General features: G+C 44.5%; 1 protein-coding gene across 1 annotated transcript in view; it reads right to left on the bottom strand.

Moving 5' to 3' along the window:
- LOC118938391 (ETS domain-containing transcription factor ERF-like) overlaps positions 1–16,970 on the bottom strand; it is a 52,676-nt gene extending 35,706 nt beyond the window's left edge. The window contains exons 1-2 of the mRNA XM_036942215.2: positions 16,098–16,970; positions 12,096–12,244 (exon numbers count right to left, since the gene is read on the bottom strand). The gene's annotated coding sequence lies outside the window, so the exon portion shown is untranslated. The remainder of the gene's footprint in view (positions 1–12,095; positions 12,245–16,097) is intronic.
- Positions 16,971–20,656: the final 3,686 nt, after the last annotated feature.

Genomic DNA, 20,656 nt, shown 5'->3' with positions numbered 1-20,656 from the left:
TCAGTTTTTGATTTGTTAAAAAAGTTTGAAATATCCAATAAATGTCGTTCCACTTCATGATTGTGTCCCACTTGTTGTTGATTCTTCACAAAAAAATAAAGTTTTATATCTTTATGTTTGAAGCCTGAAATGTGGCAAAAGGTCGCAAAGTTCAAGGGGGCCGAATACTTTCGCAAGGCACTGTAGTAATAGGGGTTGCAACAATTTCGGCAGATCATTTTAGAAAGAAAGGGTCCAGATTGTCTAGACCGGCTGATTTGTGGGGGTCCAGATTTTGCAGCTCTTTCAGAACATCAGCTGACTGGATTTGGGAGAAGGAGAAATGGGGAAGGCTTGGGCGAGTTGCTGTGGGGGGTGCAGTGCTGTTGACCAGGGTAGGGATGACCAGGTGGAAAGCATGGCCAGCCGTAGACAAATGCTTATTGAAATTCTCAATTATAGTGGATTTATCGTGGGTGACAGAGTTTCCTATCCTCAGTGCAGTGGGCAGCTGGGAGGAGGTGTTCTTATTCTCCATGGACTTTACAATGTCCCAGAACTTTTTTGACTTTGTGTTGCAGGAAGCACATTTCTGCTTGAAAAAGCTAGCCTTGGCTTTTCTAACTGCCTGTGTATATTGGTTTCTAACTTCCCTAAAAAGTTGCATTTCACAGGGGCTGTTCGATGCGAATGCAGAACGCCACAGGATGTTTTTGTGTTGGTTAAGGGCAGTCAGGTCTGGAGAGAACCAAGGGCTATATCTGTTCCTGCTTCTAAATTTCTTGAATGGGGCATGATTATTTAAGATGGTGAGGAAGGCATTTTTTTAAATAACCAGGCATCCTCTACTGACGGGATGAGGTCGATATCCTTCCAGGATACCCGGGCCAGGTCGACTAGAAAGGCCTGCTCGCTGAAGTATTTCAGGGACAGGAAATGTATACTACATAAATGTATACTACACCTTGGAACACTACACTGTTCATTCGGTTATCCCTCTCCCCTGCAGACTCTCGTAATAATACTGTGTCATCATTGTGGGACACAGACCTGGAGAATTTACAGAGGCAACTGAATGTGTGTTCAAGTTAATGTCCCTCTGGTTATTTTTCATGTATAAATCCTCACGGGATTAAAACCTTCACATAGCCTGTGAATCTGTGTGGGAACTATACAGAGAGATAAGGAGAGATATAAAGCGATGTGCTGGTCTGAGAGAAATGAGATTACTCAACTGGGACTGAGAGAGAGACAGAAAGACAGAGAGAGAGAGAGAGAGAGAGAAAGAGAGAAAGAGAGAGAGAGAGAGAGGGAGCTGAAGAGAAACAGAGAGTGAGAGAGCTGGAAGGAGACAGCAAGGGAGCAAAAGGGGAGCACAGAGGAAGGAAGACAGAAAGATATATTGACAAAGCCTACATATACACATAAGTCACCCTGTGTGGCCTGCCTGCTCCCCGTATTTTAAAGGAGCGCTCTGTGCTGGCGGAACAAGATGACAGGCCAGTTCCTCCATTGAAAAAAATGTCCGTCTCTTGCCCCCTCCCTCCCTATAACTCCTGTTTTCAGTCTATCCCCCTCGATATCATCCTGTCACCTCTCTCGCTTTTCTTCCCTCATCCCCTATTTTCCCCTACGCTCCATTTGATAGGTTTTCTATGTCCACCACTCCTGTCATGTATCTTTCTGTCGCTCTCTTAATCCCTCTCGTTTTCTCTCCTTGTTCCCTATGCCTCCATTTCTCTTCCTCTCCTCCTGTCCAATTTTCCACACTCTCCCATTTCCCCCTGCTTTTCTCCATTTCCCCTTCTCTTCCACATTCATTTCCTCCATCCTTGTCATATTATTCATCTCTCTATCCATGCCGTGCTATCCATCCTTTTCTACTACCCCCGCCCCCCCCATCTCTCTATCCATGCCGTGCTATCCATCCTTTTCTACTACCCCCGCCCCCCCCATCTCTCTTCTTACACTTCTCACCCTTATTTCCTTTTACTTTCCTTCTCTCTTTTCAATCCATCTGTTAGGCTACTCCATCTCTCTATCAATCTACCTCCACATCATTAACACAGACTTATCCTAACCTTTTCACTTCTGCCCTTTATCCTTCTCTTACTCACTTCATCCATCTCCCTAAATACATAATTTCCCATTTTCCATTAGGTCACTGCTCTCACAATCTTCAGAATGTTTTTTGTCTCGTTGTAGGCATTTTCATTTCATTTTTTTTGTCCATTCACTGTTTACACACTTTTCTTCGACACTGTTTCCTTCTTTCCCTCCCTCTCCCTCTCTCTTTCTTTCTTTGCATTCCACAAACGCCTCCCTCTCTCATCCGCAGCCCAAACAGAGAGCCCCAAGTGTCGGAATCAATTAGGAGTGAGCGCCGTCACGGCCGCTCTTTCACGAAGGTAAATATTAAACTGCAAGGAGCGCCGGGGAGGTAGAGAGGGAGAAAGAGGGGAGAGGGAGCCCTCCGTCCCTAATCCACCGCATCGATCAGCCGGGGATGAGGGTAATATATTATTTTGACAAGATACGATCCTCCGACGCGCACCGCTATCCCCGGCGATCGATTTCTTTTCTCTCCTTTTTTCTTCTATTTTTTCCCCTCAGCAAGAGGGACAGTGTGTTGTTGAGAGTCCCTGCATGTACATGTGCGCCCAAGTGTGGATGGGTGACAATGTGAACAACATTAGGAAATGTGGGGAGGTTAGTGGCGGAATTAGTGTTTCTCCTTATAAACCTTTATTGAGACGTGGTTGTGCATCTATTTACAATAACAACAAATATATATTATGAAATAGTTTGAACGGGAATGAGTGAAAAACGCTAGTTTCCATATGGGCAAGTTAACGGGAACATGAACTGAGATTCTACAAAAAAAAACATGCCAACTTCCTCCAACAATCCTGTCATTTTAGTTAAATTCTATTAAACAAAAACACTATTGTAACATTTATTTACACCACGCGGGTATTTACAGTACATCCTAACCTACTCCGGGGTTACAGTTAGTCAATTGGGCCAAAACTGACCTATAGTAAAGTTAAGTGTCCTACCCCTATATTCCCGTCTGCTCCCGCGCCTCCCCTCTATATCGCTTTGTAAACTGTGTCTAAATGCTAAATTCCCGGATCAATTTTTTTCATTCAATCGCTCCCCATCTCCTCGCTCCCTCTGCCCCTGCTTCTGTCCCCTGAAATGGTGTGAAGTACTGTGTCCTCGTGTTGTGATGTAGTGTGTCCTGTCGACTGTGTGTGTGTGTTTGAGGGTTTGTGCTTGCGTGCGTGCACGTGCATGTATGTGCGTTTGCCAGGCCAAGACTAAGATTCACAAACTCACAATGTAAAGACAGAAAAGAATAATATACATAACAAATCAACTGCTTTTTGGCTCAACATTATATTCATGTCATGGAGACCATATGTAATAAATCAACCTACAACAGGAGGTCCAAAAGAGTAAAGACAGAACCCTATACAACAGAATGGTGCCATATAGTGAAGGTTGTACAAGAAGAGTGCATCAGAGTACACATGTATCTGTTTTCCTAAATAGAACCAGCTGCAACCCATAGGGCCACAGTGCTTTCATTTCCCATGCATGGTCTCTGTTGCCTATATGTCCCTCAGTCAGATCTCCTCATGTATAGTCACTGTCTGCCAACACACACAACACAACAACCAGTATGGACCACCTCCACCCCACAACTCTCTCTCTCTCCCTCACTCTCACTTTTCCTCTTTCTATTTCTCTTTCGTTCTGTCCTCTATCCCTCTTTTTATTGTGCCATTTTCTGCCACTTTGGTCCAAGAAAAGGAGGCAGTAATGCAATCTCTCCCCCTCTCCGCCCCCTGCTGTGAGGGAGAGTAGTTTGGCCTGTGTGCTGGCCCAGGGAGAAGGGGGCCAGGGAGAAGGGGGAGAGACAGGGTCAAGGTGAGCTCTAATACACTATTGATCCGCCCCAATTGAAAACCTGATGGAAATTTTACCCCCCTCTCTGTTTTTCTTCCCTCTCTCTCGCTCTCTTCCTCCACTCTCTCCCTCTCTTCCTCTCCCTCTATTTCTCTCCCGCCCTTCTCTTTCTCTTATGTCTTTTTTTCTTCCTGTGTGTATCCTCTTCTGTGTCCTTGTCTTCCTCTTTTCGGTGTCTCCATCCCTGTTTCTCTTGGCTTAATGTCTCTTTCAGCCACTGACGGCGCTCTCTTGTTATCTCTCTATCGCTTGCTCTCTTTCACCATCTACGTCTCTCTAACTCCACCCCCCCCCCCCCCTCTCCATCCCTCTCTCTCCTCTCTTTGGTTCCATGCTTTTCAAACCATGTCTCTGATAATTTCCTCTCCTTTTGTCTCCTTTCTGTATCTTCCTGGATCCCTCACTCTGACCTTTCCTCTGTTTCCCTGTATATCCTTTCCTATTTCTCTCTCCCTCTTCCTTCCCCGTATATCCTTTCCTATTTCTCTCTCCCTCTTCCTTCCCCGTTCTCTCTCATCCTCACTCCCTCTTTCACTCTGTGTCAGATGCTCCGTTTCAGTCTAGACTAGTGCATATTGATTCCTACAGCTGCTGCATGCAGTGTACAGGTTAGGGAGACCTCTGCTACAGTGTATTAAACGCCACAAATGGTTTGGAGACAGGGCTGGGGACACGCCTCCCCTGCAAGAGCCAGTCAATACAACCTCCCTCTGTCAACACAGGCCAAATGTAATGCTCTCTCTATCTGGGGTATCCAGTGGCGTGTATTCGTGGATGCCAAGGGAAGCCAGGCTTCCCCAAAAAAGAAAAAACATACAAAATAATAATTTATCTTTCATCTCGCTGTGTTGCATACATTTCCTTCAATTCGCAAGAGGCTGGATGTATCTCACCAGAGAAAGCATCTGAGCGAAGGAAACAGCACTCCTCTGTCTCAGTATGTGTAGCATATCTATCTGATGCTGTCTGGTCATAAAGAGTATGACATTGTAACAAGAAAGGGAAGCCAGTAAGCCTTGATAAAAAATATATAAAATATTAGCCAACCAGCGTTTAGCTAAACTAACTGTGAATGGTCCTGGTGCACCAGAAAAAAAAGTGGCAAGGGTATTATTATTATTTTGTTTAACCTTTATTTAACTAGGCAAGTCAGTTAAGAACAAATTCTTATTTATAATGACAGCCTACCCCAGCCAAACCTGGCCAATTGCGCGCCGCCCTATGGGACTCCCAATCTATGGGACTCCCAATCATGGCCGGATGTGATACAGCCGGTACTGTGATACAGCCAGGGTCTGTAGTGACGCCTCTTGCACTGAGATGCAGTGCCTTAGACCGCATTGACAGAAAAAAGTTGAATTGTTGCATCTCATTGTGTTGTTGTTCTCTGGTGGCTAGCTAGCTAGCTAAAACTGACACTTTCCTAAATTAGCCATGGATGGAGATATGGATTTAGACTCGTGGTTTTACTTAAATTCTCCATACTGGCTAATGATTATAACGGTGATTCTGATCCAACCATAAATTCATACATTGCACCCCTGGCCTGAGAGGATGGAAATTCAACATGTAGATAGAACTAGATGTTGTATGCTAATGTTAACTAGCTGGCCTGCCACATCGTAGCCCATGAAAGGAAGTTAGGCTAGTAAGCAAGTATTTTAGCCAGGTAGCCTAGAACAACAACAATTAAAGCGTGTACTGTATGACAGTCATAGACCATTTAGGCAACATGAAAGAGGAGGATGGCATTGGTGTTTCTCTACAAGTAGGGTCAGTCAACATTATTTGTTCTACTTGCACACACACAGAGAGAGAGAGAGATAAATCAGTGCCATGGACAGCCACATGATATTTAGCTTATGTTGATTGGACTAAATTGTTTTTGGTATCTTTTAGTTGTAACTATATTAGATTAAGCATAGGTGTTTTGATGATGTTGAAATGTTGAAGTTGAAATGGTGCTGGAATAGTGGAGGCTCCTGTTTTCTTTGGGACCTGCAGTAACTCTCCGGTGTTCTAAATCAATAGTTGTTCAGTAGTTTGAAAATGTGGGAAACGTTACCTTGCTTGACCATGCTGTAGGTCATGTAACTTTGTTACATGCCATTTGTTTCGTGGACCTCACCAGACAGATGCTGCTCTCTTGTTTTGTGATGAGACAATTGTGTGGTTGAATTTATTCTGCCACTGTCTTCTTATTGTCTCGGCCTTGGGCCAATATTGTATATCACGGTGTCAAAGCACATGAACTCACGGGTTATAGAGCAAACAACACCATTTTCACAACATATAGGTTGTAATATTACTTTTTTTCTGGATTGGCTTCTCCAGTGATTTGACCCACGCACTGCTACTGGGGGAATCATACATGGACTTGACCCATAGGATAGAATGCATACCCATAGAATGGGAATGAGAACCCTGTATATCTCAATGCGCTGGCCATTCTGTGGAGCCCTAATGGTGTGTTACGGTTGTTTTAAGGATGGTAGACAATGGTACAACTTCATTTAAATCTCAAACATCATGCAACCCAATCCAATTCAAGCCAACAACTTTCTCATTAAGACTGTGAGTAAACACCAGTTACAGTAGATAGACACAACGAGAAAAAGGAACCGAGCAATACAGATCATCTCAAACCCAACCCTTTCCCCTACTTAGCAACCCTGTTCTCTCTCTCTCTCTCTCTCTCTCTCTACAGAGCTGGCTCCTATCTGAGGTGTGCTGAGTGAGAGATAAAGCGTGAGTGTGCATCTATGTGTCTCTGTGTGTGTGTGATTTATGTTCTGTTGTGTATATGTCAGGCGGGAGAACTATCAGGACCACAATCTCCCAATAGACGCACCAATGCTACAGGGACGACGGGGCCCTCTGTCCACCCCAGGACCCCGATACACATCTGGAACAACACAACCCAGAGAGCAGAGCACGACGGCTGGGGGCTGAGGGTGGAGAGGGGGAAGGAGGAAGGAGGAAGGAGAGGGGGAAAAGGGCCTACATTTCATCTATATGCACCAGAGTTACCCTCCTCTCTCCTCTCCTCTTTCTCACCTTCAGTAGAAAGAGATTGCCCTCCACCTCCTACAGTCTACATCACTGTATTAGATGGATGTCAGGTATGCGTATATGGCTGTAAGGGAGTCAGGTGCAGGAGAGCAGATATTGGGTACCCAACGGAGCCTTTTATTTAGGCGAACCAAAAGCACAGGGCAAAGTGAACAGGAAATAACAATATGGGTTAACATAACCCAGCGCAACAGACTAACGTGCGCATAACATGAAACAGAATAAACAATACCACACAAAGACATGGGGGAAACAGAGGGTTAAATACATAACACATAATGAGGGAAATGAGAACCAGGTGTGTGGGAAAACAAGACAAGACAAATGGAAAATGAAAAATGGATCGGCGATGGCTAGAAGACCGTCGACGTCGACCGCCGAGCACCGCTCGAACAAGGAGAGGCATCGACTTCGGCAGAAGTCGTGACAATGGAAGACCGGGATTCAACGTATGCAGAGGTTACCGTGAATGCGGTCTCTGCTTACGCAGGGACATTACCTTTACAACGTACATTGAGGACAAAGCGTGATCGGGTTGAATCCCGGCCTGTCTACCGCCTGTTTACAAGGTCATAGTTTTGATTATAGCTGACTATTGAGAATAGAGCTGTATTATGTGGAGTGTGGTGGTTCCCACCTACCACCTCTCATTCTCCTCCCTCCCTTTCTCTCTCTCTGATTCCCCCTTCTCTCTAGGAAGGAATCAGTCTCACCTTAATTGCTGTTAAATCGGATTAATGACTGACCCAGGACATGTTGACTTAACAATCTCTCCTAGTAAATCTCCCCTCTTCCCGTACATCACTTGTATACACTCGTCTTCATCCTCGCTCTCTGAGTCACTCTCTCTGTCTGTCTGTGTCACCCATCTTAACCACCCACCTCGTCTCTCTCTGTCTGAGTCACCCATCTTACCCCACCCATCTCATCTCTCTCTGTCTGTGTCACCCATCTTACCTCACCCACCTCATCTCTCTCTGTCTGAGTCCCCCATCTTACCCCACCCACCTCATCTCTCTCTGTCTGAGTCCCCCATCTTACCCCACCCACCTCATCTCTCTCCGTCTGAGTCCCCCATCTTACCCCACCCACCTCATCTCTCTCTGTCTGAGTCCCCCATCTTACCCCACCCACCTCATCTCTCTCTGTCTGAGTCCCCCATCTTACCCCACTCACCTCATCTCTCTCTGTCTGAGTCCCCCATCTTACCCCACCCACCTCATCTCTCTCTGTCTGAGGCCCCCATCTTACCCCACCCACCTCATCTCTCTGTCTGAGTCCCCCATCTTACCCCACTCACCTCATCTCTCTCTGTCTGAGTCCCCCATCTTACCCCACTCACCTCATCTCTCTCTGTCTGAGTCCCCCATCTTACCCCACTCACCTCATTTTCTCCACTCCTCTTTCTTTTCTTTCTTCCCCAGACACCCTTACCATTTCTTTTACACTCTTTACAGTTCTTGCCCACTGCTTCTTCTTGACAGTCGTTTTGCCAGTTATGAGCTCTCTTTCCCTCTCTCCTTTTTCCTTCTCTCTCACTGTCTCTCTGTCTTGCCTGCATGACATGTTGGTGTGTGTGTGTGTGTGTGTGTGTGTGTGTGTGTTAGCACCCATCGATGTGGGCCTGTCATTGCCTCCTAAGTGCTTTGGCAATACTAGGGATCTGCTGTCATGCCAGTGCGACTAATCTCAATCGAATTACATTGAGCTCGTATTGAGACGGCGGGAAGGGACATGAGCGTGTGTCTGGATGCTCGGCCAAGCAGCTCCCTCAGTCACACACAGTAGCACAGTCTGGAAGTCAGTCTGTCTGGTGGATGGTCTGCCCTTTGTCTGTCTCTGTGTCCGTCCGTCCGTCCGTCTGTCTTTCTATCCACTGTCTCTTGTTCTTTCCTCTCCAACCATCTGTCTTTATATGCCATCTCTCAGTCTCTCTTACTGTATTCTCTCCACCATCAGTCCATCTGTCTTTCTATGCCATCTCTCAGTCTCTTACTGTATTCTCTCCACCATCAGTCCACCCGTGTCAATGTCTGGATAGAAAGAGCAGTATGCATTTCACTCATAAGGATTATCCATTAGAAAAGTCCACCAAAGCATTAACGTTTTTTGACATCACTGTCAAAGAGATAATTATGACTCAGCGAAAGAAACCCCCAAAATAAAATGAACTTGGGTTGAGCAATTTCATTAAGTCCTTTCAAAGAGCAGAAGGTTTATCAACTGAGGCCATGCTATAGTTTAGACATTCTTCTCAAGGGCGTGAGGACAGAGAAAGTGGGTCCATTTCTAAACCACTGACACTTTCAAAAAAAATAACGAAGGAAAGTCTCCGACTAGCTTGTGTTCTAAAACTCATTTTCCTCTTTATTGCTCGGTCTTACTGTTGGACTAACATCCTACTGCCCCATGAGTGCTTCAGAAATCTGCCAATCATACAAGGTTTGTTTTTCTCAACTTTACACATTAACTCTCTACTAAGTTTACACAAGCTGCCAAAAATAAGGTCAAAACCATAACTGCTAAGTATACTCTTACTGTCCTAATTAATCCAAGAAACATTTAGATGTCCATGTGGCTGTGTCCATGTGGCTGTGTCCATGTGGCTGTGTCCATGTGGCTATGCCCATGTGGCTATGCCCATGTGGCTATGTCCATGTGGCTGTGTCCATGTTGCTGTGTCCATGTGGCTGTGTCCATGTGGCTGTGTCCATGTGGCTGTGTCCATGTGGCTGTGTCCATGTGGCTGTGTCCATGTGGCTGTGTCCATGTGGCTGTGTCCATGTGGCTATGTCCATGTGGCTATGTCCATGTGTCAATGTCCATGTGGCTATGTCCATGTGGCTGTGTCCATGTTGCTATGTCCATGTGGCTGTGTCCATGTGGCTATGTCCATGTGGCTATGTCCATGTTGCTATGTCCATGTTGCTATGTCCCTCCACTTACAACTTCAACGCCCATTTGGCAGTAACCCATTTACTTTCCTATTTTCTATCTCCCCCTATATCTCCCCCCTCTCTCTCCCTATATCTCTTCCTCCCTATATCTCCCCCCTCTCTCTCTCCCTATATCTCTCCCTCCCTATATCTCCCCCCTCTCTCTCTCCCTATATCTTCCGCCTCTCTCTCTCCCTATATCTCCCCCTCCCGATATCTCTCTCCCTATATCTCCCCCTCTCTCTCTCTCCCTATATCTCCCCCCTCTCTCTCTCCCTATATCTCCCCCTCTCTCTCTCCCTATATCTCCCCCTCTCTCTCTCTCCCTATATCTCCCCCTCTCTCTCTCTCCCCCTCTCTCTCTCTCCCTATATCTCCCCCTCTCTCTCTCTCCCTATATCTCCCCCCCTCTCTCTCTCTCCCTATATCTCCCCCCCTCTCTCTCTCTCCCTATATCTCCCCCCCTCTCTCTCTATATCTCCCCCCCTCTCTCTCTCTCCCAATATCTCCCCCCCTCTCTCTCCCTATATCTCCCCCCCCTCTCTCTCCCTATATCTCCCCCCCCTCTCCCTCTCCCTATATCTCCCCCTCTCTCTCCCTATATCTCCCCCTCTCTCTCTCTCCCTATATCTCCCCCCTATCTCTCTCTCTATATCGCCCTCTCTCTCTCCCTATATCTCTCCCCCTCTCTCTTTCCCCCAATATCTCCCCCTCTCTCTCTCTCTCTCCCTCTCTGTCTCTGTCTCCCTATGTCTCTCCGCCCTCTCTCTTTCTCTCCCTATATCTCTCCCTCTCTCTCTCCCCCTCCTCTCTCTTTCTCTCCCTCTCTCCCTCTCCCCCTCTCTCTCTCCCCCTATATCTTTCCCTCTCTCTCTCTCTCTCCCTATGTCTCTCCCCCTCTCTCTCTCTCTCTCTCTCCCCCCTCTCTCTTTCTCTCCCTCCCTCTCTCTCCCTCTCCCTCTCCCTTTCTCTTTCTCTCCCTCCCTCTCCCTCTCTCTTTCTCTCCCTCTCCCTTTCTCTCCCTTTCTCTCCCTCTCTCTCTCTCCCTCTCTCTCCCTCTCTCTCTTTACATCCCTCCTTCCCTACCTCTCCCTCTCTTTCTACCTCCCTCTCTCTTTCTCTCCCTCTCTCTTTACATCCCTCCTTCCCTACCTCTCCCTCTCTTTCTGCCTCCCGCTTTCTCTCTCCCTCTCCTCCCCTCTTTCTTTGTATCTGCCTCCCTCACTCGCTCTCTCCTCTTCTCGCTCTCTTCTTCCTCTCTTTCTCCAGTCAGGATTAAACATTTATCTCTGTGGTTCTCCTCTCCTTTGGCCCTAAACGCCGTGTGGATGATAAGAGTCTCTGGGATTTGTCAAATTGTGCGCCATCGATTAACTGACCTTTCACGCCTGCGAGTCTCTCAGCCACTCCACTAACTGCAGACAGGCCAGATAGAGAGATAGATGGATACATCTCGCTGTTATTATTGTGTACAAGTTTGTAGTTACCAGGTGTGCCGGGGAGAGAGGACAGGGGTAGGGGGGCGAGGAGAAAGAGATGAGGGAAAGGGAGGGGGTAGAGGAGATAGGGGGGGTAGGAAGAGATAGACACAGGGAGAGGGACTGAATAGTCCTTCAATTGTCCTATAGGTGCAGTATGTATGGGGATAACTGTATGCATTGAAGAGAGGTTATAGGTATTTTGAGCTCTGCTACCCTAATTGCATTATACAATCAGGTCAAGAGAACTACGTTTTTCTCTTATAACATGCGAAACAAAATGGCTTCGATATCTTTGCTTTTATTCATTATTGAGCTTATCACTTTAGACAGACAGTGCTGAACAAAGCTCAAAGGGCATTGTGAAACCCATTCAGTATGAGGTGCAGTCACATTGGTTCAATTATAATGAGAAAATCATTTTACTTTCCCTTTTTGCAATGCTTAGCTATAATGTTTTATTGCCGTGATAACAAGTATTGTCAATAGGTCTATTTCGGTCATATTGTTTAATAGTAAAGCAACAAGTTGAAACATCAAAAACATGATTCCTTTCGGATAAACATTGGTAAATACATTCAGTTAGTGAGAGACAGTAGTCTTAATTGAAAAGCTAAAAGGGCTAATGTCATCAATGGAGCGGGCTGCCACCAACCTGGACTCCCGCGTCGCCCCGCCTCAGAGATGCACCTGAGGCCGAAGCCCGAATTCCAAACACCGCACTGAACTGGACCTCTCTGGGCTGCGCTGGTTCTGGACGGAGAGACGAGGGAAGTCCCGCGTCGCACTATAAGGGATGGTACACTAACAAATAAATAGTTTCGTTCAACTTATTTGTTATTTAACCCATTTAAATAATACATATATTTTAGTTAATAAACGAGATAAGGCTAATTCCATATGTAGCCTATTGTTGGCCCTATAACCACGTCCAACACCAACCCCACGTCATGTTGGCTATGAATTTGCCTCGTCATGGCCTAGTGCTTCCCCAAAAGAGAAGACACTCTTGGGGAAGAAATAATCAAACACAGACAAAGTGGAAGAGATTCGTGCTTTCTTCCAGTTGAACAGAACCGTCCCTGGGACTTGAGTTGTGTCCGGGAGGGCCACTTCAGCCTCTACATCACAGAAGAGCACAATGACAGGTGGAACCACTCCACCCATCCGATCAATCACCTTATTTACTCTTGACTGTCATGGCGAGAGGAGAGGAGACGGATGGACTGGTGAGATGAGACAGGGATAGCCTACTGGCTCAGGCAACGAGTATTCCCTGGAATTGAATGCCGCGCATCATCACTGAAGTGGGCCTCCTAGCGTCTCATACACTATCGATGGGGCGCTTGCCTTCCTCTGTATTAACCGCACTAACTAGCTGCACTTTGATCATACCAAATTAGCTTCCAGATGCAAGACATTAAGGATAATAACGTTTTCAGAAATCAAACCACACGGCGCTCATTTCCAAGTAGGCCTAGGCGTTTTACCCCGAATATTTCATGGCGCTATTAGCATTAGAACGTAGATTGTGGCTGAGAAGCAACATTCAACTACGAGGCTTTCAAAACACTGGTATCGAGCCTGAACTAAATGAGAAGGTGAATAGCGGTGCCATGCATGGGCAAATGTTTGACCTTCAAAACTTGCTATAATTCTACAAATGCATTTCCTGAATTTAAATATATTATCCTTCCCCTTTGTGTATCCAAAGGTTCATATATGTGAAATGGCTCCTATATGTAAGATGTTACATATAGTTTGGAAACATTATCAAGAGATTATCCAGAAATAGAGGAAAATTCTGCCTTTAGAAGTGGAGAAATGTCAGATTATGCATTTTCCCTCAGTGGATTGATTAACATGACGATATTGACCTCAACAGGTCACGTTAAAGCCAGGCGAGACGGCAGCTCGATATGACAGACTTTTTGGACAACTGCATGTGCAGGCATTTTGTAGGCGACATACTTTAAATTGGTAATTGAAGAATATAATATATTTAAAATGTAACAGTTCATTTTGGAGTTCATTGTCGACATATTATATTGTTGTATGCCTTTACATTTTAGTTTTGTATCAGAAAATTATGGGATTAGAATGTATTATTTTGTAAAATACCGTTTTAACGTTGTAACAATTACATCTGTCATTATTGCAATATATTAAAATGTAATAATACTAATACTAATGATAATTGTAATAATACTAGCCTACTACTACTACCACCACTAATAATTATAATAGCCTACGTGTTTGCCAAAACGGCACACAAATAGGCCTACCAAAATGTGAGCAATTGTTATTTATTATTAATTTGTTTAATCGATTCGAATTAAGTTAGAAACAACCTAAACTGAAATCACCGATAGCTTACAACAAATGTAGCCTAATTGGACAGGTGGAGAACTTCTAGCCCAAATTCAAGACGAAGGGGAGGGAGGGAGGGCAGGGTGAGTGATGTGGGGAGAGATTTCCCCAAATGCCATTTAATGTCGGAAGTATTTCTACCAAATACTGATAAGTGAAAGATAGAGGCAGCCGGGAAGAGGCGGCACAAACCGCGGAAATAATTAAATGAATGGTCAGTTTGGAGATGAGAGAAAATTGGGTTTGAGACTTCCAACTAAGCACTGCAAAAACTAAACCAAGACAAAACTACAAAAGACAAAACAAAAATGTACAGAAATAATGTAACTTTCTAAGTGAACAATATACATTGAATATTTAAAAAAAAAAGTGGAATACACTAAGTGAAAGTGCAGGAGAATTTTTTGTTATTTTTTGGTTTCACAATTTCGGGCAAAAATATATCCTTAACACAGCTTTTTGACTTCCTTTTTTCATGGATAAAAATCTGCACTGTTAACTCTTTCTGTACACTATTTTTCGTAATTGACGCTGAATTAAATTAAATAGATTATTATTATTATTATTATTATTCAGCTCTTATCATTATTATTATGATTATTCAATATGCACCGCATTGTCATTCTCGTCACCATTGTTAGGTCTATATAATATAGTAATAGCAATGCAGACGATTAGAAGAGCAGCCCTATAGTCTATTAAAATTAAGACAACTTTAATTTAAGCCTTGAACTCAGCAACTCACAGTAGATGCTTGTAAGCAAAGTTGTGCAAAGTTAGATGATATACTGAATAATTGAACAGAGAAAAAATAAACATTCGGTCGGGTTAGGTGGACCTATTGATCTATCTCTTAATCTGGAATAGTTACATGCATCTATTGATTTATAAACACTGTTTATCTAGAAATGTACTGGCACAAATAATTGATAAGGTAACCCACGGCGCCCATAAATATGCATCAACGTTTCACTAGGGTAAACAACATTTTTTTTTTTTGGGGGGGGGGGGGGGGGGGGGACCAAGTCAAGTCAAGCAGAGGCTAGATTATTCCAAAAGATTTGAGGGTTTTCTCTGCGTCTATATCGCAGCCAGGTCACCCGTGATCAGCATCTCCAACTCCCATCTAGACTAACATGAAAGCGCGCACACACATACACCTCACACACACTCACAACGGAATTAGAAAAGCAAATAAAGTCACAATACCACTTATTGAAACTGTTTGTGTTATCCACACAAGACGACTTTGAACTTCCTGTGATACTCGTAAAATAAAATAATATTATAGTCGATTATATTCTAATAAACATGTTATTTAAAAAAAAAAAAAATCATGTGAACATTCAAATGTTGCTATTTTATTTTCAACTATATGGTGTCACTATCACAACAAATAACAGCATTGTAAACATGTGGGGGTCTAAAGCCTGAAACACAAACTTTAGGTCTGATTTTGGATACCCAACCGTTTTGTTACAATCATCCGCAAACGTCTACTCGCGCAATGATGAATGGGTCTGCCAAAAATCACAGTTTCCTTGCATGTTACATGTATTTGCATCCTGGCTCACCAGAGCGTGAAAAAGATGACACAAAGACAAATGCATCCGCGGCCAAACATTACATACACTTTGTGAAGGTAAATTAGGCTGGGTCACTCATACAGACAGATAGAGAAATACACACACACAGCCCAGGCGGCGCATAGCCGACATTAGACGCCTCTTGCTAGCCGTGTGAGTGCCTGTTTAATTGACTGATTGATACTGTGGTGTGGAGGTGAGGGTTAGACGTAAAGCGTTAACAAATAGAGACACTTAACGGCTAATCCGGGCCAGCACAGACAGCTCTGCGCGGGAGACAACTTCCCCCTCCGCAAGACGGGAGAGCAGCAGTGGTCTCACATGCATGCTGGGCTGGGCAAGACGGGAGACTAAAATGTGATCCCCCCAAAACTAGCCTATTTATGATTGTTCATTATTTCAGGTAGGCTACTGTATGCAGACTGGAAGCCAACTAGGAATTATCAAAACTAAAATAAACAGTGATATAGGATAGTTAATCGAATCGAATCTAAAGTAGCATTTAAAAGCTCAGCCTAATAACAATAATAATACTACTAATAAAATCCCAATAATATTGGTTTCAGTCATTTGACAACATAACAAAAAGTAAACTCATAAAAGAAAACACATATCCAAAATCTAACAAACAATCATATACTTTTTCTAAAACTAAAGCATTTGACGGCCAAAGATATGGCGTTATAAAGACGATGACATACCTCAAATGTCTTTGCCCAGTAGTTCAGTATTCTTTCAACAGCCAAAGCGTGAGCAGTCTACCTAGGTCTGAGATCACTCTCCAGGCGTTTGTTCCAGTAGCGCACCGAGCCGGGGACCGTGGAAGCAGCACTACACTAACAACCTCGACCGAGGGAACTGACAGAGGGAGGGAGGGAGCGGAGGAGGTGTGCATCTCTCTGTGTGTAAGTAGTTAATTAGTAAATCCCCATTCGCTGTGCCTCGGGTCGGTTTGTTTTCCCCGGTCGACAAGCCGAGAGGAAAGAGAATTTGAAGTAGGATTCGACCCGTTTCCGCTCCTGTGTTTCGTGTATGAGGTTTGTGTGTGTCTTTGTGTGTGTGCACGAGTTTGACTGTGTGTATGTGTGTTTTTCCTTTCACGCTCTTCTTTTCAGTCGCACCGCCACAAGAGGAGCCCCTCTATCTTACCTCCTCACTGGTTAGCCACATATACTTTCTCACCCTTCCTCTGTTTTACCAAAATCTTTGTCCATTTTTTTCTACTCAACCGTGCAATTATGCGTCAATTAACAAAGTATTGGGCTATTTTGCACAGCTAACATATTTCCGGATAGGCTTAACCCAATGTCGTCAATTCAACGTCTATTCCACGTTGGTTCAACGCAATTTCTTTGAAATTACGTGGAAACAACGTTGATTCAACCAGTGTGTGCCCAGTGGGAAGACGTAGAATAAACCCCCCAAATGTACTATTGTGCACTCAAAGTGACACCGTCAATCATCGTTCTCGGTCGTTATTCTATCCCTTCACATATTCGCTCCCCTCACTATTCTTTCAGACTGAATCCTCACTATTATTTCAGACTGAATCCTCACTACTCCTGTACAGATTTAATGCCAGATGATGCCTAGGTTAAAACCCCATAAGCCACAGCCATATTTCTAGAGGGAATTCAACATAATAGGTAAAAGAAAAGGTGAAGATATTAAGATACAGTATCATTCACTTTCACAGTCAATGGCCATTTATTTCCTCTTGCCACACATCCAACATTCAATAAAGGGGTGTAGTTAAATGTCTCTATGGGACATAATTCCCCAAATATCACTGTATACACCACAATTACTAACATGAGTAAAAAGACATGTAGGGCTGCAAAAGCAAGGCTGTAGCGCTATGCTATACCACACACACACTTCAATGCACGTCCTCAGTCCCATGCCAGCAATCGACCCTGCCCTAACCAACTTTAATTACTTAATTGATCCCCAATCAGCTACTTAATAATCAATTAGGTAAACCTATGGAACTCACTCGAGTGCAGAGAGGTGCAGTATCTGACAAGGGAGTCACCGAGACAGAGGAGAAGATGGAGAGAGGGATGTGGTGATGGGGCGCATGCATGGGTAGCAAGAGATAGAGTGTGTGTATCACAGGAGGTTGGTGACACCTTAATTGGGGAGGACGGGCTCGTGGTAATGGCTGGTGCAGAATAAGTATCAAATACATCAAACACATGGTTTCCATGGTTTCCACGTGTTTGATGCCATTCCATTTGCTCCATGGCAGTCATTATTATGAGCCGTCCTCCCCCCCAGCAGCCTCCACTGGCGTAGAGACAGGGATGAGGTAGAGAGATGGGAGTACGGCAGGTGAGACAGAAAACACCATACAGATAGTGAGGATAGAGAGAGATACAGGTAACTGTCAAAATAAAGGAAACACTTGAGTAAATGAGAGATACAAAGTATATTGAAAGCAGGTGCTTCCACACAGGTGTGGTTCCTGAGTTAATTATGCAATTAACGTCCCATCATGGTTGAGGTCATGTATAAAAATGCTGGCCAGGCCATTATTTTGGCTACCATGGCTATGCCCCAAAGATGTCGCATCTCTCCAATAGAGTTCCAGACACCTGTAGAATCTATGCCACGGTGCATTGAAGCTGTTTTGGCTTGTAGTGGCTTGTAGTGGCCCAACACCCTATTAAGAATCTTTATGTTGGTGTTTCCTTATTTTGGCGGTTACCTGTAAGTCCACAGTGGATATTCAGATAAATAACTTTTGGGTCAAACAAGAACAAGACACCAAGACAAACACGTGCGCACGCACACGCACACACACCTCTTTACTGCCCTCTAGTGTGTCCTGTGCTGATCTGACTGTCTGGGCTTGTTAATTAACCTCTGAAGATACTTGTGCATATTCTGCATGGCGTCCCCATCCTTTCTCCTCCCTACGACCCCTTCTAATTTTTCACCTCCATGTTCCCTTGAGTTTCCTGTCAAGTTTCCCCTCTAACACCAAACCTATCATGATACTGTGCTGAAGAATGCAATTATGTCCTTGACATTGACCCATGTCTGTTTACGTGTGTGTATCATAGTGTTTACACACGTGTCTGGGAGGGGGCTAAGTGTGTGTGTATCATAGTGTTTACACGTGTCTGGGAGGGGGGCTAAGTGTGTGTGTATCATAGTGTTTACACGTGTCTGGGAGGGGGGCTAAGTGTGTGTATCATAGTGTTTACACATGTATCTGGGAGGGGGCTAAGTGTGTGTGTGTATCATAGTGTTTACACGTATCTGGGAGGGGGGCTAAGTGTGTGTGTATCATAGTGTTTACACATGTGTCTGGGAGGGGGGCTAAGTGTGTGTGTATCATAGTGTTTACACATGTGTCTGGGAGGGGGCTAAGTGTGTGTCTGTGTGTGTATCGAGAGAAGGGGATATCAGACACACGGTCACATACTCAGCAGATGAAAGCTCCACCAATACTCTCATAGTCCCTAAGGAACATAGGAATATTGATGTGGACACACGTGTGTGTGTGTGTGTGTGTGTGCGCGTGCGTGCGTGCGTCTCACAGCCGAAAGAGTGGAAGCAGTGGGCAATACAGTTACTCCTAACCACTGACCCAAGACCAATCCCAGGCACCTTATAACACCAACAAGGTTGAAGCAGTGGTGTGGCCACAGATCCTAGATCTGGGCTTGGATGTGGTTCCGGCGCCTGGTAGGCATTCTGCCAGAGAGTAGTGGTGGAGGGGGAGGATGGATAACTGACCTACAGCATTCCCATTGATTGAGGTAATTAATATAAGTAGAGCAGGGGAATTTTAGCTCACTTTTCACTGTATAGATTTGCTGTCTCCTTATATTTTGTATGTTTTATGTCTTTTCAATGCAAATCCAATGTATTTTGTCCCCTGTCAGATCATGACAGCTAATTTGGTATAAGAGAGATTTTGATAGTGGAGGTTTTAATTGTGGTACAACAAAGACGTGGATTGATTGATTGATATATAACCTCACAGCAGTGTGGGTGTCAGACTGCTATGGAGTGAGTGGTTTAGAATCTAGAATATTTAGTTGTTTAAGTCTATACTACTGTACATTTACTGTACAGTTCTATTTCTACATCTCTAGACTTTACTACATCAACGGTGGTATTGGCAAATGTTTTTACCTTGTTTCCAAAGGAGACGAGTGCATGAGAGAGAGAGAGAGCAAATAGATAGGCCTAATAGGTACAGACAGAGATTGGGAAAGAGAAAGAGAGAGGATGTAGGGAGAGAAGGAGGGAGAGAAGAGGGGAGGGGGGGGACAGACAGACACGGAAATCCTCAGACATTTACTGTGTGTGTGTGTGTGTGTGTGTGTGTGTGTGAGAGAGGGGGGGGGGGAAGAGACAGGTAGGGAAAAGAAAGAAAGAGGGGGATAGATAGAGGGAGGTGACACAAGCAGGACAGACAGGAAGACAGAAAGAAGAAGGTGGGAAATGGAGAGAAAATGGGGGGAAAGAGAGCAAGAAAGAGCTCCACTGCCTAGTCTTAATCTGAGCTGTTCTAATCAATAGCCCATTTCCCATTGTTGCCAGAGCCCTTCGATCGCTACACCAGGGAATTAACACACCCACTTTAATCTAGAGGGGGGAGACAGGTCTGGGGGAGTGGGGCAGGGGGGGTTAAGGGGGTGAGAAGGGAGCAGCTGTGGAGGCATTCTCAAATGAAATCAAATCTAATTGTTATCAGTGTAGGGTCTGACGTTATTACTACCACTGTTACAATTATCCCCAGTATATAGCTCTTCTTTTCCCCATTAGTCTGTGTATTAGGGTGCAAACTGTATGAAAATAATCTGAATTAGGGTTTATTTCGGGGGTTGGAAAGCCTGCTCTTCCTTTGACTGAAAAATACTAAGCTGTGTTGTGTTTAGTATCCAAGATAATTTTACAAAATCAAATCAAAGTTTATTGGTCGCATACACAGATTTGAATATGGTATCGCAGGTGCAGCGAAGTGCCGTGTTTCTAGATCCAACAGTTCAATAATACCTAGCAATAAATAAACTATACACACATAATCCAGAAAATTAACAGAATAACTTTTAAAATGATCAATGACTAGAATACAGTATACTATATACTATACCCACATTCTGGCTTTTCTGTGGGGTCCAGGATCAAAGGAGTCCCCCTACATCCGTCTGCTACTTGCCTTTACTATCCCTGTGCCACACCACATGTTTCATTAGGGGCGGCAGGTGGCGGCAGGTGGTTAGAGCATTGGACCAGTAAC

The sequence above is a fragment of the Oncorhynchus mykiss genome, chromosome 2, assembly GCF_057628025.1.
Source record: "Oncorhynchus mykiss isolate SJ-2025 chromosome 2, ASM5762802v1, whole genome shotgun sequence".
Taxonomy (NCBI): domain Eukaryota; kingdom Metazoa; phylum Chordata; class Actinopteri; order Salmoniformes; family Salmonidae; genus Oncorhynchus; species Oncorhynchus mykiss.
The sequence above is the reverse complement of the archived record's forward strand: the minus strand, read 5'-3'. Positions and strand labels throughout refer to the sequence as shown.